Source organism: Cupressus sempervirens, chromosome 2 (genome assembly GCF_028749045.1).
Source record: "Cupressus sempervirens isolate cs-2001-9-10 chromosome 2, ASM2874904v1, whole genome shotgun sequence".
Lineage (NCBI taxonomy): Eukaryota > Viridiplantae > Streptophyta > Pinopsida > Cupressales > Cupressaceae > Cupressus > Cupressus sempervirens.
Window position 1 is genome coordinate 161,035,199 of NC_143119.1, and position 15,835 is coordinate 161,051,033.

Genomic DNA, 15,835 nt, shown 5'->3' on the forward strand with positions numbered 1-15,835 from the left:
AAAATATTGTCATCAATCTTAGGTGTATTAGGTAACTCCCTTTAAAAGGATTTGCAAAAATTCATTTATTTGTGTCAAATTATGGTGTCCATACACGAGCATGGTATGGTCCTAAAACATGCATTTTGAAAAAGTGGGTTTTAAAGATCCATACCAAAAAAATAATCTATCATATGGGTGCACAAATAAATTACATATTCAAAAACTAGATTTCGAACACTAAAATTTTTATTTCTGCAATTTTTTAATATTCAATCTCTAAATACCTCAAATTTTGACATCAATTGACAAAAATTTTCAAAAACAGGAAAAACACTTCCACTTTTTGGCCAAAAGTGAGACCCAACTTCTTGCACTGACCCTAAAATACTTCTAGGGATTATCTCCAATATTTTTAAGACTAGGTGCTCCAGAACCATAAAGTATGATGCCATGAATAATGATGAAAAATCCAAGTAGAGGAGGCCATGATAGATCTGATGGCTAACAATAAATTGGCTCCTACTAAATTAGAAAAGAAGATTCTAGTTTATTTGTACAATATACTAGAAATAAGTGGCAATAGACATCTGAAGTAGAAAAATAGATAAGAGATGGCACATTGGCGAATGTCATGCTTAAGTTGTCAAAAGATCAGAAGTCAACATTTTTGGAAAAGAATAGGAACCAATTTATTCCTAAATTTATAATATTTATGATTCTTCAAAATAAGATTGAGGCTATAGTACAAAAAATGAGTTATTATAGAAAATCATTTTTGGTCTAACCACTAAAGGAGCGAAATGAGAGAAAACAATAGAAACTGTGACCATCAAAGATGATCGCAGTGGTTAAGAGAGATTAGGTGTTTCATTCCCTCAAGGAAACATTTGACCTATCCATTTAACCACACCTAACACACTAGTTGGTGAGCAAAAAAATCCCTTAGACATTGAAGGAGAAGAGCAAGAGGCAAAGAAATTAGTCAAAGAAACTAGTATAGACACTTCTACCATAAGTCAAGAAGGACCAAGTATTTTAGGACCTCATAGTGAGGGAAGAAAGGAAATAGGAAAAAGTGAAGAGATTATAGTGTCAAGTGCTACATTTGTTGTCTCAAGAACTGAAGTTCTAACAAGACTGAGTGGTGATACTCTATCACCCACTCCTACCAAAATAGTGTCAAGTAGTAGCACTACATTGGAAAGTAAATGAAAAGAAACTAAGGACTATTAATTAGATATTTTTTTCAATCTAGAGGAAGTCATTGAAATTCCAAAATAGGATCTAGAAACTCTCACTTTGGAACAAACTATCATGTTTCAGGAGATTTTGGCAAAGAAGAAGAAACATGAAGAAATAAGAAGAACATAGCAACAAAAACAAGTGTTGCATGACATTAAGGATATATTCATTGATTCTTTTGAAGTATAAAATATTGATGGGCAAGCCCCAATCATTTCCCACCTTGTATATATTATTGAACAAATAAATACTAGAGATATTGAAGAAAATGAGAAATTAATGGCATGGCTAGTGAAGAAATTTGAAATTAAATTTATAGAGAAAATATGCACAACCATTGTCAAGCATAAGGTTGAATAGTAGGCACATGTAAAGAACACTTATGAGCTTTTAAATAAGATATAAAACTTGTAAAATATTTTCTGTGATGTAGCAAGATTTTTTAGGAAAACATATAGTGGATTTAGGCTGAAATGAAGCAAACATGCAACTCTATTTCACAGTCAGTTGTATCCAGTATAGTGCATTAAAACAAGCTATTATTTACACAAGGAAAATTGGCCAAATTACAAACAGCTAACAACAGCATGTAGTCCAAACTTATAATTCCAACCATGTCAATGATGATACCTCACCTGTTGTGTAATGTGAACTATAATAAAAAAAGGATATTATCCAAGTAGATCATAATCTTTCAATTGCTGACAGTTTAATCAACTTGGTAGCAAGATTAGACTTGTAGATTCATGTGTTAAAATCAACAAGAACCAATTGGGATCATGCTCTTTCCATTATCAAATAGGTACAAAAACTATTCATTAAAAAATATGGTTTTATTCCACCTACTCAACCCCAAGAACATCTTTGAGTGACAAAAACAAGGGAAAATTTAATAATGATGATTACATTTTGAATGGGATAGTGATGAGATTAGGAAGTACACATGAGTTTAGATTTCAAAAGAAATATATGGTATGACACAGACACAATCAGACTACTTAGAGTCATGTAGATCTATGCATATATTTTTATTCAATTAGTAAATATTTTTGAAGTTCTACAAAAACTGAGTCATAGGCTTAGGGGGGTACTCTTAGTCTTTAAATTGTAAAGATGTAATCATGAAAAAGTTTTTTTTCCACTAGTGCCAAAGGGGGAGATTGTTGGTATCTCTAAGTGTTGTTTTCTACTAGTGTCAAATACTTAGCCATATGTAAGGCAAAGTCAATCAGTCATCACTGCAAATGAGCTAATCTATATAGTTCAAGTCATGTGAAAGACTTGTAAATAAACATGTATATGTTGAGCTCTATAGGAGCCAAGAAAGTCTTTGGTTACCAAGTAATTTTAGTATAAGTTGACCCTAGTGAGTGTTGAGCTATTAGAGCACATTGATGTCAAGTTACAAAAAAGGTACCAAGTACAATTGAGGCCAATAAATAGAATGAAGAATAGTTAAGGCTGAGCATTAAAGGTAGTATGTGCGAAAAAACACAAAATTGACATTCAAGTTAGAAATAATACAAAGTTTGAGGTAAACTTTTTCAAGCTGATATAGATACAATATTTAATATTTGTAGAATTTTTTACAGAGGTTGATATGTGTTTTGACATGGATCGCATATCCCTATGAGTGATGACCAACCAATCATATTAAGAGGAAATAATGGAAGCATCTAGAAATCTCTTTAGAAGTCTTTAAATATACATATCTAAACCTTATTTTTATGTGTAAAGATTGAACAAGAAAGTTATGTGTGTGATCATAAAGAAGAAAAATTATGAAAGTGTGAACATTGTGAAGAAGAGAAAAGACTTAAGTTTTGATATTGTAGAACAGAGGTAGTGACCTTATCAAGTAGTGAAGGATAGAGAAAAGATATATCAGATTGAAGATCATATCAAACAAAAGAGAGGAGATTTGTAATCAATAATTATAGTACAAATTGAAGGATTGGGTATTGAGATAATTCTAATAGATTAAATCAAGGATAATCTCTTAATAGAGTGGTTTTAGCAAACCTTTTGTAAATCTTTTCACTAAGTCCTTTCTTTATTATAAGTGTAAAATCCTCTCACAAGGTAAGACCTAATAGTCTTAATAGCCTTTGACAAGTTTGACCCCTCACATGGTAGATCATTAGAAGTGATCAAAATTGTAACCCTAACATGTTAACTTTATTACTACAGTAGTGAAGATTTGTGTGTGTCATCCCCACCCCAGTTTTACCTTTGCCTTGGAGGGTTTTTGGGTAACCAAATATTTTTGTTTTGTGTTTTTATTTCTTGCATGTGATTAATAGTTAGATCTACATGTTACAACATTTGATTTTATAAGTTATGTTATACATGAATTAGATATGAGATGGAAAATATGGTGAATGCACTAAAGTCATTTTAAAGGGATAAAGTTACATATTTCGATTCACACACCCCCCCACACCTCACCCCCCCCCATCCCCCCCAAGTGTTGCCTTAGTGTCTTATCTCCTAATTAAGACTTCCAACAAGATGTACCTTCTAAATCCTGAACAAATAGCCTTTTGATTACTTTTAGGATAGTTAGAAAAGTTGTCTTCTTCTCTTTGTATTTTAAAATGGAAATAAACTTGAATGAATAATCACCTAAGAACTTGTACTTGGGAAATAAAATTGAATGTAAATATAGTAATAAGAATGAATGTTAATCACCTAGATGGAAAATAGGTATGTATGGCCATAGTAGAAGACTTGGAAATATTTGGATCATTCTATAAGTCTTCTACTTTCAATTTTTTATACATGATGAAAAAAATTGTTAGTTTATGTTTAATCCTTTTTTCCCCAGATTTATGTGTGGAGCATTACATAATTGGTATAGATTTGTAAGATTTTGTTATAGGGTTCTATATATTTTATTTTTGTATCATTAGCACCTTCAACAATCATGGTATTAGAATCAATGAGATCTTGGATATAATATTTCAACCTACAATATTTTTAGTATCATAGTCTATTTAAGAGTTATATCGGAAAAATACATTTGAGATCATAGGAAGCTAGAAATGGTTTGGAATGGTTAATATATTTGATGGAAGAGAGTTTTAAAATATTATCATTATTCAATTTAAGAATAACATTATCTAAAGACTCAAAAGTGGAACAAAATTATGACTTGGTTTAATAATTGATGAAAAATGAATCACGCCTAAATTCATATGTAATACTTGTGTATCAACATAGTTTGAATAAGTGTTGTTTATTTTAATGAATCCATTTTCTAGACTTTGAATCTTTTTGAATAATTCTTGAGTGATATTATTCTTATCAATTGGAGCCATTAATGTGGATGAGTCAAATTGGTTCACTCTAAGATGATAATTATAAATTACTACACACAATTAAGTAAAGGAAGTAAACTCAAAAAATAATAATTGATCTCTGATGTCTTTTGAAAATTATAAATGATAATTATTTCAACATCCATATCAAAAACTCATTTCAAAATCCCCTATTGACCATGGTGATTTGGATGTGGATCTTTGAGGTGGTCAAATACATTGACATGATTCAACACAAGGAGGAGGAAAATGGTGAATATAATTTTTAATTTGGGGGAGGAGGATTTAGGTTATGGGTCTAAGGAGAGTGATAAAATTAAGGTGAGTAGGGAAAGGGAAAAAATAGAAAGCAATTAGGAGAAAACATTTGGAAGATCTTCCAAAGTCAAAGAGTAGAAAGACCATCATAGAAGCTGATATTATTATTAGAAACAAAGATACAATACATGTGTCAACTAGCTTTAAAATAGATATTGTGGACTTCACTATCAAGGAATATTTTTAGAACCTCAAGGACACCTCCCCTCTCGGCCCTTCAATCAAAGATACTTCTACCACCTCACCTTATGATCCTCATATGAAGGGAAATAATATTGTTAATGATTTCTCTAAGCTCCTTTCTATGTAGGATGTACCCACTAAAAAAGACACAACTAAATGTCAAGAATGTGGCCCCCTTGTAGAGGACCTAGAAAGCCTTAAACATGAATTGTATAATTTAAATGGTATGGTTTCTTACTTGGATGAGAACTTCGACACCCTCAACATTTTTTTGTTAAAATTATGCACTCGGTTGCCACCACTTTGCAACTTCTAAAAAGTGGGAAAATAAGAAGGATTATGATGAAGGTAACAAGGGAAAATCTAAGAGACTATATATGTTTTTAGTTGATCATTTGTTGAGAATGTTTCTCTTAAAAAATATTAAGTGCAATTGCAATGGAAAATGAGGCTCTATCCTTTGATTTTTCTTCTTCTTCTTTTTTGCATTTGGTTATACTTCCCTCTATGGCACTAAAGCATTTTTCTCTATGTTGGCTATGAACTCCTATAGTAGTAGTAGTAGTATTTTTATAATATTTAGTACTATAATGAATTTTAACACAATCTAATTATATTATAGTTTCATGGTGAATAGTTTATTGAATTTTTTGTTCATGATTAACAAGGCAAGGTTTTTGATATTGAAAAAGGGGATAGGTTTATGTGTTTTTAGTTATTTTTACTATTTTTCTATTGTTAGAGGCTTTATCTCTTATTTGTACTCATGGATCACCCCCCTATTTTGGATTCTTTTAATAAAAAAAATATCCATATCAGACACAAGATAAGATATTTGAGCATACATATGTTTAAATTTACTAATGTAATAAATCAAAAAAAAATTAAGTCCTTGCATGAAATAAATCCAATTAGTCAAAGAAATGTGAGGACCAATATTATTTTGAAATTGGTCATAAGTGTATTAGCCATTTTTTTAATAGAATCAACAAGCGAGCGATGTGGGGTCCTTTGCATGGGCTTCAATAAATTTTGAAGACAATAATTTATGGACATGAATGTGTGATCATTTGAGAAGTAACTACACAAGGTTTGAAATATTTTCACATGAGTAATGGATAACCACTTCTATTTTGTGTATATATTTGTGAGATTTTTTTGTGTTAAGGGATGATCAAATTTATAATCTCTTCAGAAAGTGGAAAAGAAATATAACAAGTTGAAATATTGTAATTGGATTGGGTTATGGAAGTTAAATATTGTTGCAAGTATGAAAAAATTTGAGCTAGGTTATTGAAGGATACTTTTTTAGATAGGTTGGTGTTGGCCAAATTTACCTCCCTGCCAAAATCGCCACATTTGAATTCAAATGATAAACAACCACTTCCCATTTTTGAAATATTTGAAAGCCATGGAAATAAAAAATTAATTAATTAAGGAGCCCTATAATATTTCCATATTCTCTTAAGATTTCTTTTGTGCTCTTGCAACTTTCCAGATTGTTAGATCTTGCATAGATCTATGGTGGGTGCTTTCCTACTTTCTTGAAATGAATGACTTTTAAATAAAGTGAGCAAGTGCCTCACTACCATGTGGCATGTGGGTCCCATTTCTTATAGGACATAGACAAAGTAAGGTATCATGCTGACATGCTAATGTGAGTTGGAATATGGCTAGGATTCTATCGGTAGTCACTTTCCCATATTTTGTCTTTTTTCAAACTTTTTGACAATGTGGGGAAGCGATGTTATGACATGTGGACATGTGGGTCCATCTTGCATGTGAGCCATGATTTGAAAAGGTGATGAATGGGACTGAGCTAGCATACAAGAGGCACTTCATTGGCTAGATTCTAACAATGTGCACAAAGGGTGGTCCATGTTTCATCCACCGTCAGATCAATTATGATCTATTGTGGGTGCTTTCCTACAATATGGAGATGAACAAATTTTAATGGATGAAATAAAGTGCCATGAGGACAAGTCCTTATGGGCTTGGTTTAAAGGAAAAGGTGAGCACAATTGGGATTTGACATCATAGTTAAAGCTAATACTCTTGTAGGTCATCATTATTAAGTTAAGAAGGAGGCATGATCAGTTGCTTGATGGGGAAATAAAATAATGAAGACCTTGTGAGGTGGTAGAAAAAATAAAAGATGATTGGCCCACATGGTTCATCTTGGTTGCAGGGTTCTGTTTGACCACCAACCTTGCTAATTTGTAAGCCAAAAATGAAGGAAATTTGGGTTTTCTCATATAATCTGATCTTTGTGATCAATTTTGACCACTCTAGAGTTATTACAAGGCTATAAAAAATCAAGGAAATCGTTCCACCACCTCTATTTTTATCCATCTACTTGGTCAAAGTGACTTAATGGCATCCTTCCATCTTCTCAGGGCTCTATTTTGGAAAAATATTGAGTTTCATCATATTTGAATCTATGCCAAGATCAAATTTTCTCCAAATCAGTATGATTCCTCTCTAAAATCTTAAATCATAGTAGTTGAGGTTGGTTTAGGATAGAAAATTTCTTAGTTATGCCTGAGCTATAAAGGCAATTTTTGTAAATTTTGTTAAGGTCAACTCTTCTCTATTTTCTCTGATATTGCTCTGCAAGTTCACTATAAATTCCCTTTGCCTCTAGGCCTATATGACATTCTTCTTATCTCCTCTAACCATTGGTGTATTGTGCAAGACCTATTTTCCTCTCATTAGTGTATTGTGGGTATCTACAATCTTGCATGACTGTATCTCCTTTTGGCATATGAATGATATATAAGTGAATTCTATTCTTCCTTGTGTCATTTATTTGGGTTTTTTGATTTGCCTATGATTGTTAGATTCAAAAAAGTTTGGATGTGTATATCTTTGGTGTCATGATGGTTCAAAAGTGCATGTATGGGCAGAGATTGGTTTGAACATTCTATTTTGGTGCATCACCCCCTTAGGTTAGCATAGGTAGATTTTATTTCATGCATTCCTTCTCCCTTTTCCTCTCCAAGTTTAATTAGGCACACCCTAATAGTAAAGAAAGCTGACCTTCTCTAGAGACTCAACCTCATTGTTCAAGTCCCACAACTTGGAGGTTGTTTCCATGTTTCACAAGGTTATCCTTAGGTTAAAAATTTAGACAAGGGTGAAACCTTTTGTGACAATAGTTTTTGGCATGGCCAGTGGGATGCTATAACAAGAAGATTTCAATCCTACTAGTGTCAGAGGAAGAAAATTGAATGACTATGTTGAAGAGATAGTATTGGCTTTAGTATTCAAGCACTTAAGAGGCTCATTCTTCAAGTACTTAGCAACTCTGAGCTTTGAAATACATCTAATTTCAGACCTTTTTGAGATTCATGCCCAAAGCTTAAACAAGGGCATCTTTTAGAGGTAATTTTTAGTATCAATAGCTTTGATTTTCAAATCCTAGAAGAAGAAAGATTAGATTGTCACTATCACTAGTTAAGAGTACAAAGGAAATGCATACACCCACAAGGTCAATTTCTACTCCTCCTATTGTTAGATCTCAACCTAGGTTGCCATCAACTCATATCAATAGACTACTTGCTTATATGGCTAGAGCTCATGCTTTTGCCACCTTTAATGGTGGGGGCCCTCTTTTATTGGCCCAAAGACATTACATACCAATAGTTTTTCTTAAAGTATACCTAAATTTACTAGTGAAACTGCTATCTCTCCCCTAGAACACATTGAAGAGGTTGCCAATATCTAAAATATCCATGGTGTTATAGAAGATGATGTGGCCATTAGACTTCTAGCTTTAGCCTTAAAGGGAAAGCCCTACAATGGTACAAGGGTCTATCACATGGTTCTATAAAGTATTGAGATGAATTAAAGTAGGACTATGTAAACACTTTGAAGACAAAAGTGACTATTTGTCACTTTTAGAACATCTAACTACTATAAAAAGAGCCTCCATGAAGGTATGACTGATTTCAACTATAGATTTTAGAAGACATGAGATAGAATACCTACTTTAGTGAGGCCTACCCCTGGTAATGCCTTCTTACATTACCTCAGAGCTTTTAGCAATGATATTGCCACTACAATCCAAACCATGGGAAGAGATACCTTATCTAATGCTTATGAAATATCAATAAGGGCTGAAAATATATTGGTACAAGGAGGAAAGCTAGCTCCAAGGCCTCCTATGCCTTTCTTTCCTAATATCCCAAATCACCAACCAAAAATAGCCCCTATTCCCACAACTTCCACACCACGATCCCTTGCTCTAGTCCCTTAAGCTTCCACATCTTCAAATAGAATAGATGAAATCAAGGAGATGATGCAGTCTATGATGTTGAACATAGATAAAAGATTGCAAGGCCAAGAGAAGAAGTTGGAAGATATCTTCTCTATGATGTAGAAAGTGAATAGCAAGGTGGTGACTTTGGAGAGGTAGCAAGCTCAAGGTAATAAGGCTCATCAATTGCAATATCAAACTTTGAACAATGATAGGCCTCTAAATGACAATTATGGGAATACTTCTTTTGATCAAAAGAAAAATAGTCATGCTTCTACCTCAAATGAAAATCAAAGTAGAGCCATAGTCCATCAAAACAATATGGCTTAAGATCAAGAATTTTGTCCCTCCTACAACTACTCCTAGGCCTATTGCATGTTTTAAAAGGTTGAATCTTATTTGTCTTTGACCACCCAAGAGCCTGTAATAGGACAGTCATATAATGAGAGCTAACCCAAGGATGTCTCACATATGAAAACATAGGGTGATTTCTCATTCATGAATCATTAGGTGGAAGAATATTTTAATGTAAACCAAGATTCCATTGCTCACAACACTAGAATCAAAAAGATGAGCTATTGAAGATGCTACTCCTTGTCCTTCCAACTGGGCTTCAACATCAAATGTAGTATCTCATGTACAAGAAGAAAATGATCAACCCAATGCTCTTCAACAATGAAGACAAAATAATTCTAGAGAAGATATGAATGGTCCCCAGGTTATCCCAAAACCCCTACACCTATAGTTCCCAAGGCTTCTCCCAAAGCACCTAATTCTTCATTCAGTGTGGTAGAGAAAATGAATATGATGAATGTGAATATTTCCATGTGGGATGTTGTTGCTACTATACCCATGAAAAAAGTTGTTGCAGTAAGAATTAGAAAGCATTGAACCAAAGGATCAACCACCCAACAAGGAAAGTGCTACAAGCCTAGTGGAACCATCAAGGGAGGTAGAAAAAAGTAAAAAGGTTAGACCTCCTCCATTTTATCTTTCTTTGATTATAGGGGATAAGCTAGTCCACAATTTCATGAGTGATTTAGGGGATAATAGTTTAGTAATGCCCAGGTGTGTTGCTAATGCTTTAGAAATAAAATTTAGGGATGTATTACAGTTGGATGGTAGTACTATCAAGATTGTAGGAATCCTTAAGAAAGTGGAAATGGCCCTACATGCATGCTCTTGTTGTACTATAGCTCAATATATATCAATTGATGATGGATTGTAGGAGAAAATAAGAGTTTTAATCTATTGAAATAGAAAGTTACTGGGCAACATGTTTTAGCACTTCCTAATTTTAGCAAAGTGTTTCAAGTAGACTATGATGCTACTGGTACCACAATAGGAGCTATTTTGAGCTAGGAAGGTAGACCAATTTCTTATTTTAGTGAGAAGTGGAATGATGTAAAAAGAAAATATTCTATTTAAAATTAGGAATTTTATGCTATAGTTCAACCATTGAAGAAGTGGAGACACTATCTTCTTCGTAAGGATTTTTTTTTGTATACTAAGCATCAAGCTTTGCAATATTTGAATAGTCAAGGAAAATTGAACCAAAGGCATTTAAAGTGGGTTGAGTTTTTGCAGAGTTATACATTTGTTTTGAAATAGAGGATTGGGAAGTCTAACAAAGTTTTAGATGCTCTTAGTAGAAGGAAAATTTTTCTAACAGAATGTAGATAGAGGTGGTTGGGTTCAAGGAACTTAGTACATTGTACCTAGATGATCCTAATTTTCGTGAAGCATGGAAGGCATGTATAGGACCTATTATACTTGATAGGATAGAGTGGTTGGATTTAATGATCTAGGATACTATTTTTTTTAAAGGAAGCTAGTTGTGCATTCCCAAAAGTTCAATGAGAGAGAATCTCATTAGGGAGAAGCATAGTGGAGGATTGGTTGGACATTTTGGCAGAGATAAAACCAAAGCTTTGGTTAATGAAAATTACTACTAGCCACTGTTGTAGCAAGATATGATGAATTTTGTACAAAGCTACATAGTATGTTAGATGGCAAAAGGAGTGAAGTAGAATACAGGGTTGTATCAACCATTACTTGTACCAGAGAAGTCATGGGAGGATATCAGCATGGATTTTGTTTTTGGATTACTAAGGACATAGTGTAGGCATGATTCTATTTTTATGGTGGTTGATACATTTTCAAAGATGGAACATCTTATTCCTTGCAAGAAGACTAGTGATGTTGTTCATGTAGCAGAGTTTCTTTTTAGAGAAGTGGTGAGACTACATGGTCTTCTAAAGAGTATAGTTTCAAATCGAGATACCAATTTTTTTTTGGGTATTTCTACCATACATTATGGAAGAAGTTGAAGCTAGATTTGAAGTTTAGCTCATTACACCATCCACAAACTGATGGATAGATAGAAGCTGTGAATTGTGGTTTGGGAAATTTGCTAAGATGCTTGGTTGGAGATAAACCAAAAGGATGAGATATGATTTTACCATAAGAAAAATTTTCATATATTAATTCTATTAATAGGAGTACTAGTAAATCACCATTCTACATTGTATATGGGAGTAGTCCCAAAAATGCTTATGAACTAAGGTAGTTGGATAAAGAAGAGATAAGTAGTATTCAAGCAGAAGATTTCACTAAACATTTGAAGAACATCCATGAGGAGGTGAGGAAGCACATCATAGAGATGGATACATAGTATAAGGGTACGGTAGATGTGAAAAGGAGATATAAGGAATTTTAGGTTGGATTTGAAGTCATGGTTCATTTGAGAAAGGATCATTTTCTAGTGGGTACATATAATAAGCTTAAGATGAAGAAGTTTGGACTTTTCAAGATAGTGAAGAGGCTTGATTCTAGAAATACATATGAAGTGGAGTTTCCTGTTGAATTGAATATTTCACCAATATTTAACATTTTAGATTTGATAGAGTATTATGAAGGAGGTGATGGAGATGAAGTTGCAGAAGCGCAGTGGAGCAATCTAGCAGCTAATTCGGCTACAAAGAAGATTAAGGAGATACTAGACAGTCATGTTGGAAAAAGTACTAGAAAGAAAAAATATGAGGAATATTTGATCAAATAAAAAGGGAGACTAGTTGAGGATTCATTATGGCTAGCAAAGGAAGAGGTTAACCATCTTGTTTTTCCTCTAAACACCTGGGATGTAATGGGGTCACTTCTCAAATTACCTTGGGTGTAAGAGCAATCCTGCATCACCCAAAAATATTTTATTTTCAGTCTTTTCTATTTTAATAAGGACTAGTAGACAAGGTGGTTACTATTTATGGGAACTTACTATTTTTGTGAGTTTGTCATAAAAGCTCAAAATGTTCTCATTTTCTACAAGAAGGTTCATTATAGAGTTGTAAGCCTACCATAAAAATCTCATTGCTCAAGCATTAGTATCAAAGAGGTTATTGTGGATTTGTAGTGGAATAATTTGTAGAAAAATCTTCAGGCTCACCATTAGAGGTCTTAGAGTGCCTAGATGAAGTTCAAAAACTACACGAAAGGGTGCTAGAATAGTTTCAAGCCTGTAGATCATGAGCTAGCATTTCTGAAAAGTGGTTATAATAGCCTATCAGAGCCATGGTTTGTGTGTTATGGCATTTCAAAGTTAGGTACCTAAAATATCTAATATAATTTTCAAAGATGTATTTGGCTAACTCTATATGTATTTTTAGGGTCTGTCAGCCCTAGGTATTAAGTTTCAATGTCTAGAACCTTCTTGGGCAACATCAAATTGCCTATTTAAGAAAGGCCCAAACGTTGTCTAGGATAGCTCTGGGTGATAGTTCGTAGCTTGTCTTGCAAATTATTGTACTGAAGGCACCCATGTGGGTTAGCATATTGTATTTATGAATTCTATAATTCCACATTTGCGGTGCAAATAAGAAGTACATATTTTTTTCTCGCATTTTCTGTTGTTTCTATGTTTTAGTTATGAGTTTATGGTATTAAGGGGAGCACCCTACATCAACCTTATGGAATGGGAAAGATGAGGAAATTATTTGAAGAAGTCTTTTTTAAGACTAGATGAAAGATTACAAGAAGATGTTGCAAGGTTATCATTAGCAATGATAGTTCAGATAGCTTGGCATCAAAAGACTTGGTTAATATATTGTAGTTGCAAAGGTTTAGACATCCTAAACTATATCATGTTGCTTGGATTTGAGAGATCTATTTAGGTAAGAAAGTGAATATAGATAATACTCATTAGATAAATGGATTAATGGTGTATTTTTCTCTTCATTATCATATGGTGGAACAAGCTAGGGGGAAAATGTTTCTAATTTTTATAATTAATTTCATCTACCATCATTAGGAAGTTAAAAATAATTCATTGATTGTGAAATCAGCATAGGGACATAGTAATATATTGATACTAATTCTATTCATTCAAAAATTTATTAAGTTATTATTATCTAGAAACTTGTTGTTCATGTCAATCTTAGTGGACTTACATTAGTGGTAGCTACATGAGCTACCATTATAAGGGAGTGAACCATCTAATTCCAAAGAAAATGAGTTAAAGAATTTTTATTTTCATCACATGATAACTATTAACCCTCCTTTGAGGGAAATATTAAATGGAAGAATGAAAATTGAACATAGAGTTATTCATTGGATTAATTATGTTCTCCAAATTATTGATACAAAAAAGGAAGAGAGGATAGGGCAAAGTGAATTTTTGAGAGTGAATTGGACATAAAGGTGACTATATAAATTATATTTTAGTCATAATAATACCATTTAATTAACTATCTCCTTGTACTATAATCAACATAGTAAAAAGGAGTTCAGCTACCCTTCTTGATAAATTTCATCCACTTGTAATTTGGTTCGAGTGCATATCTATCTCACATATATCTTTTCTCAATGTGTCCTATTGTATAGTTCATCCTCATTAGTTTTTCATTATCAATTATTCTATATATTAATAAATTAAGCTAGTGAATTGTTTTAGAATAATATACTAAATCAAGATCGATAATATTTGATAAAACTATAGAGTTGGAAATATAGGGGATTTCATTCATCTATATATTAAGGTGTGATGTGAAGGTTCTAGAAATGTGTTGCACAATTTCAAATAACATGGATTAGATAGTTGCATGAATTTATTCATTTCTCTCACGTGTAATCCCAACATATTGTGTACCATGACCATCATAGATAGATATAATCATCATCATAAGCATGAAAGGAATCCTTATTATTTAATTCATATGATTGGCCTTTTCTCTGTATTAGATGTATAATTGTCAATGTTCTCAACTTCTATCCCTTTTTACTTTAATATAATGAATTTCACATTCCGATATTATGTACATCTATTTGTTGAATTTTCATGTATATAATAGTAAGCATCAAATATTAACTTTATATTGCACAAGTCTAGATATATTACTTTTCCTAAAAATTAGAAAACGAATAACTTTGTATTGCATAATTATTTCAATAACATGTGGAGGTTCCTCTAATCTAGTGAACTCTAAATTATTTTTGATATGTTGTGTGCATGTTGATTACCTCCAAGTTTTAATTATAGATAAATTCTTGTCATCTCGATATTCGATGTGCGACATTGATATTAAGTTTTTTGAATAACTCATTATTGTCATCATCTTCAAAATATGGTTAAGTTTTTATAATGACAATAAGTTCTATAATTATATTAGTATTAATGATTATTTTTTAATAAACCATATTCTATATTTAACATACACCACCATGAATTTTTTTAAAATAAAGACACTGACTTAAAAAATATGTGTCCTTTGATGTGTGAGCTATATCATAGTGATGAAGGGTTCTCCCCTTAATACTACAAACACAACTAAAATAGAGAAACAACCAAAAAATTGCATGAACAAAAAATGAGCTTCTTATTATATCCACAAATATGGAATAACATATTTTCAAAAATACAATATGCAAAGCCACATGGGAACTTTCTTTACAATATTATTCAAGATAGAGCCATGAACAACCACCTAGAACCACCCTAGAAACAACTATGGGCCTTCCTTATATAGAATTTTTTCACCACATGGAAAGATTTTAAACATTTATCCCTAACCATTGAGGTTGATTGACCTGCAAATACTAATTATTTTTCATATTTATTACACAAGGTCAGCTCTAAATAATTAAAAATTATACTATTAGGTAGCCCAATGTGTAGAGGACATAATGTTTACAAATTAACTATGATTGGAAACTATATGTACTTTCCATAAATGGAATCTTTTGATCTATAGTGCTCTAAATTGTAAGCATCATTAGTCAAGGTTGTAGAATTTGATGATGAAAAAATTCATAGATCCCTAGATATCTTACATGCAAATAACTTGTTATAAGGAAGAAAGAAAGACAGAAAGAGAGAAGGGTTTTCTCAAAAAAAAAAAAGATTGAATTTACTTGTGAAAAATAGAATGAATGAATTTAAAATAGATCAATCCTTATGAAAGAGACTCAAACCCTAAAAGGGAAACCCTAAGAGGTAAATGAAATTTAATAATTACCAAGTAATTATGAAATGGAAATACAA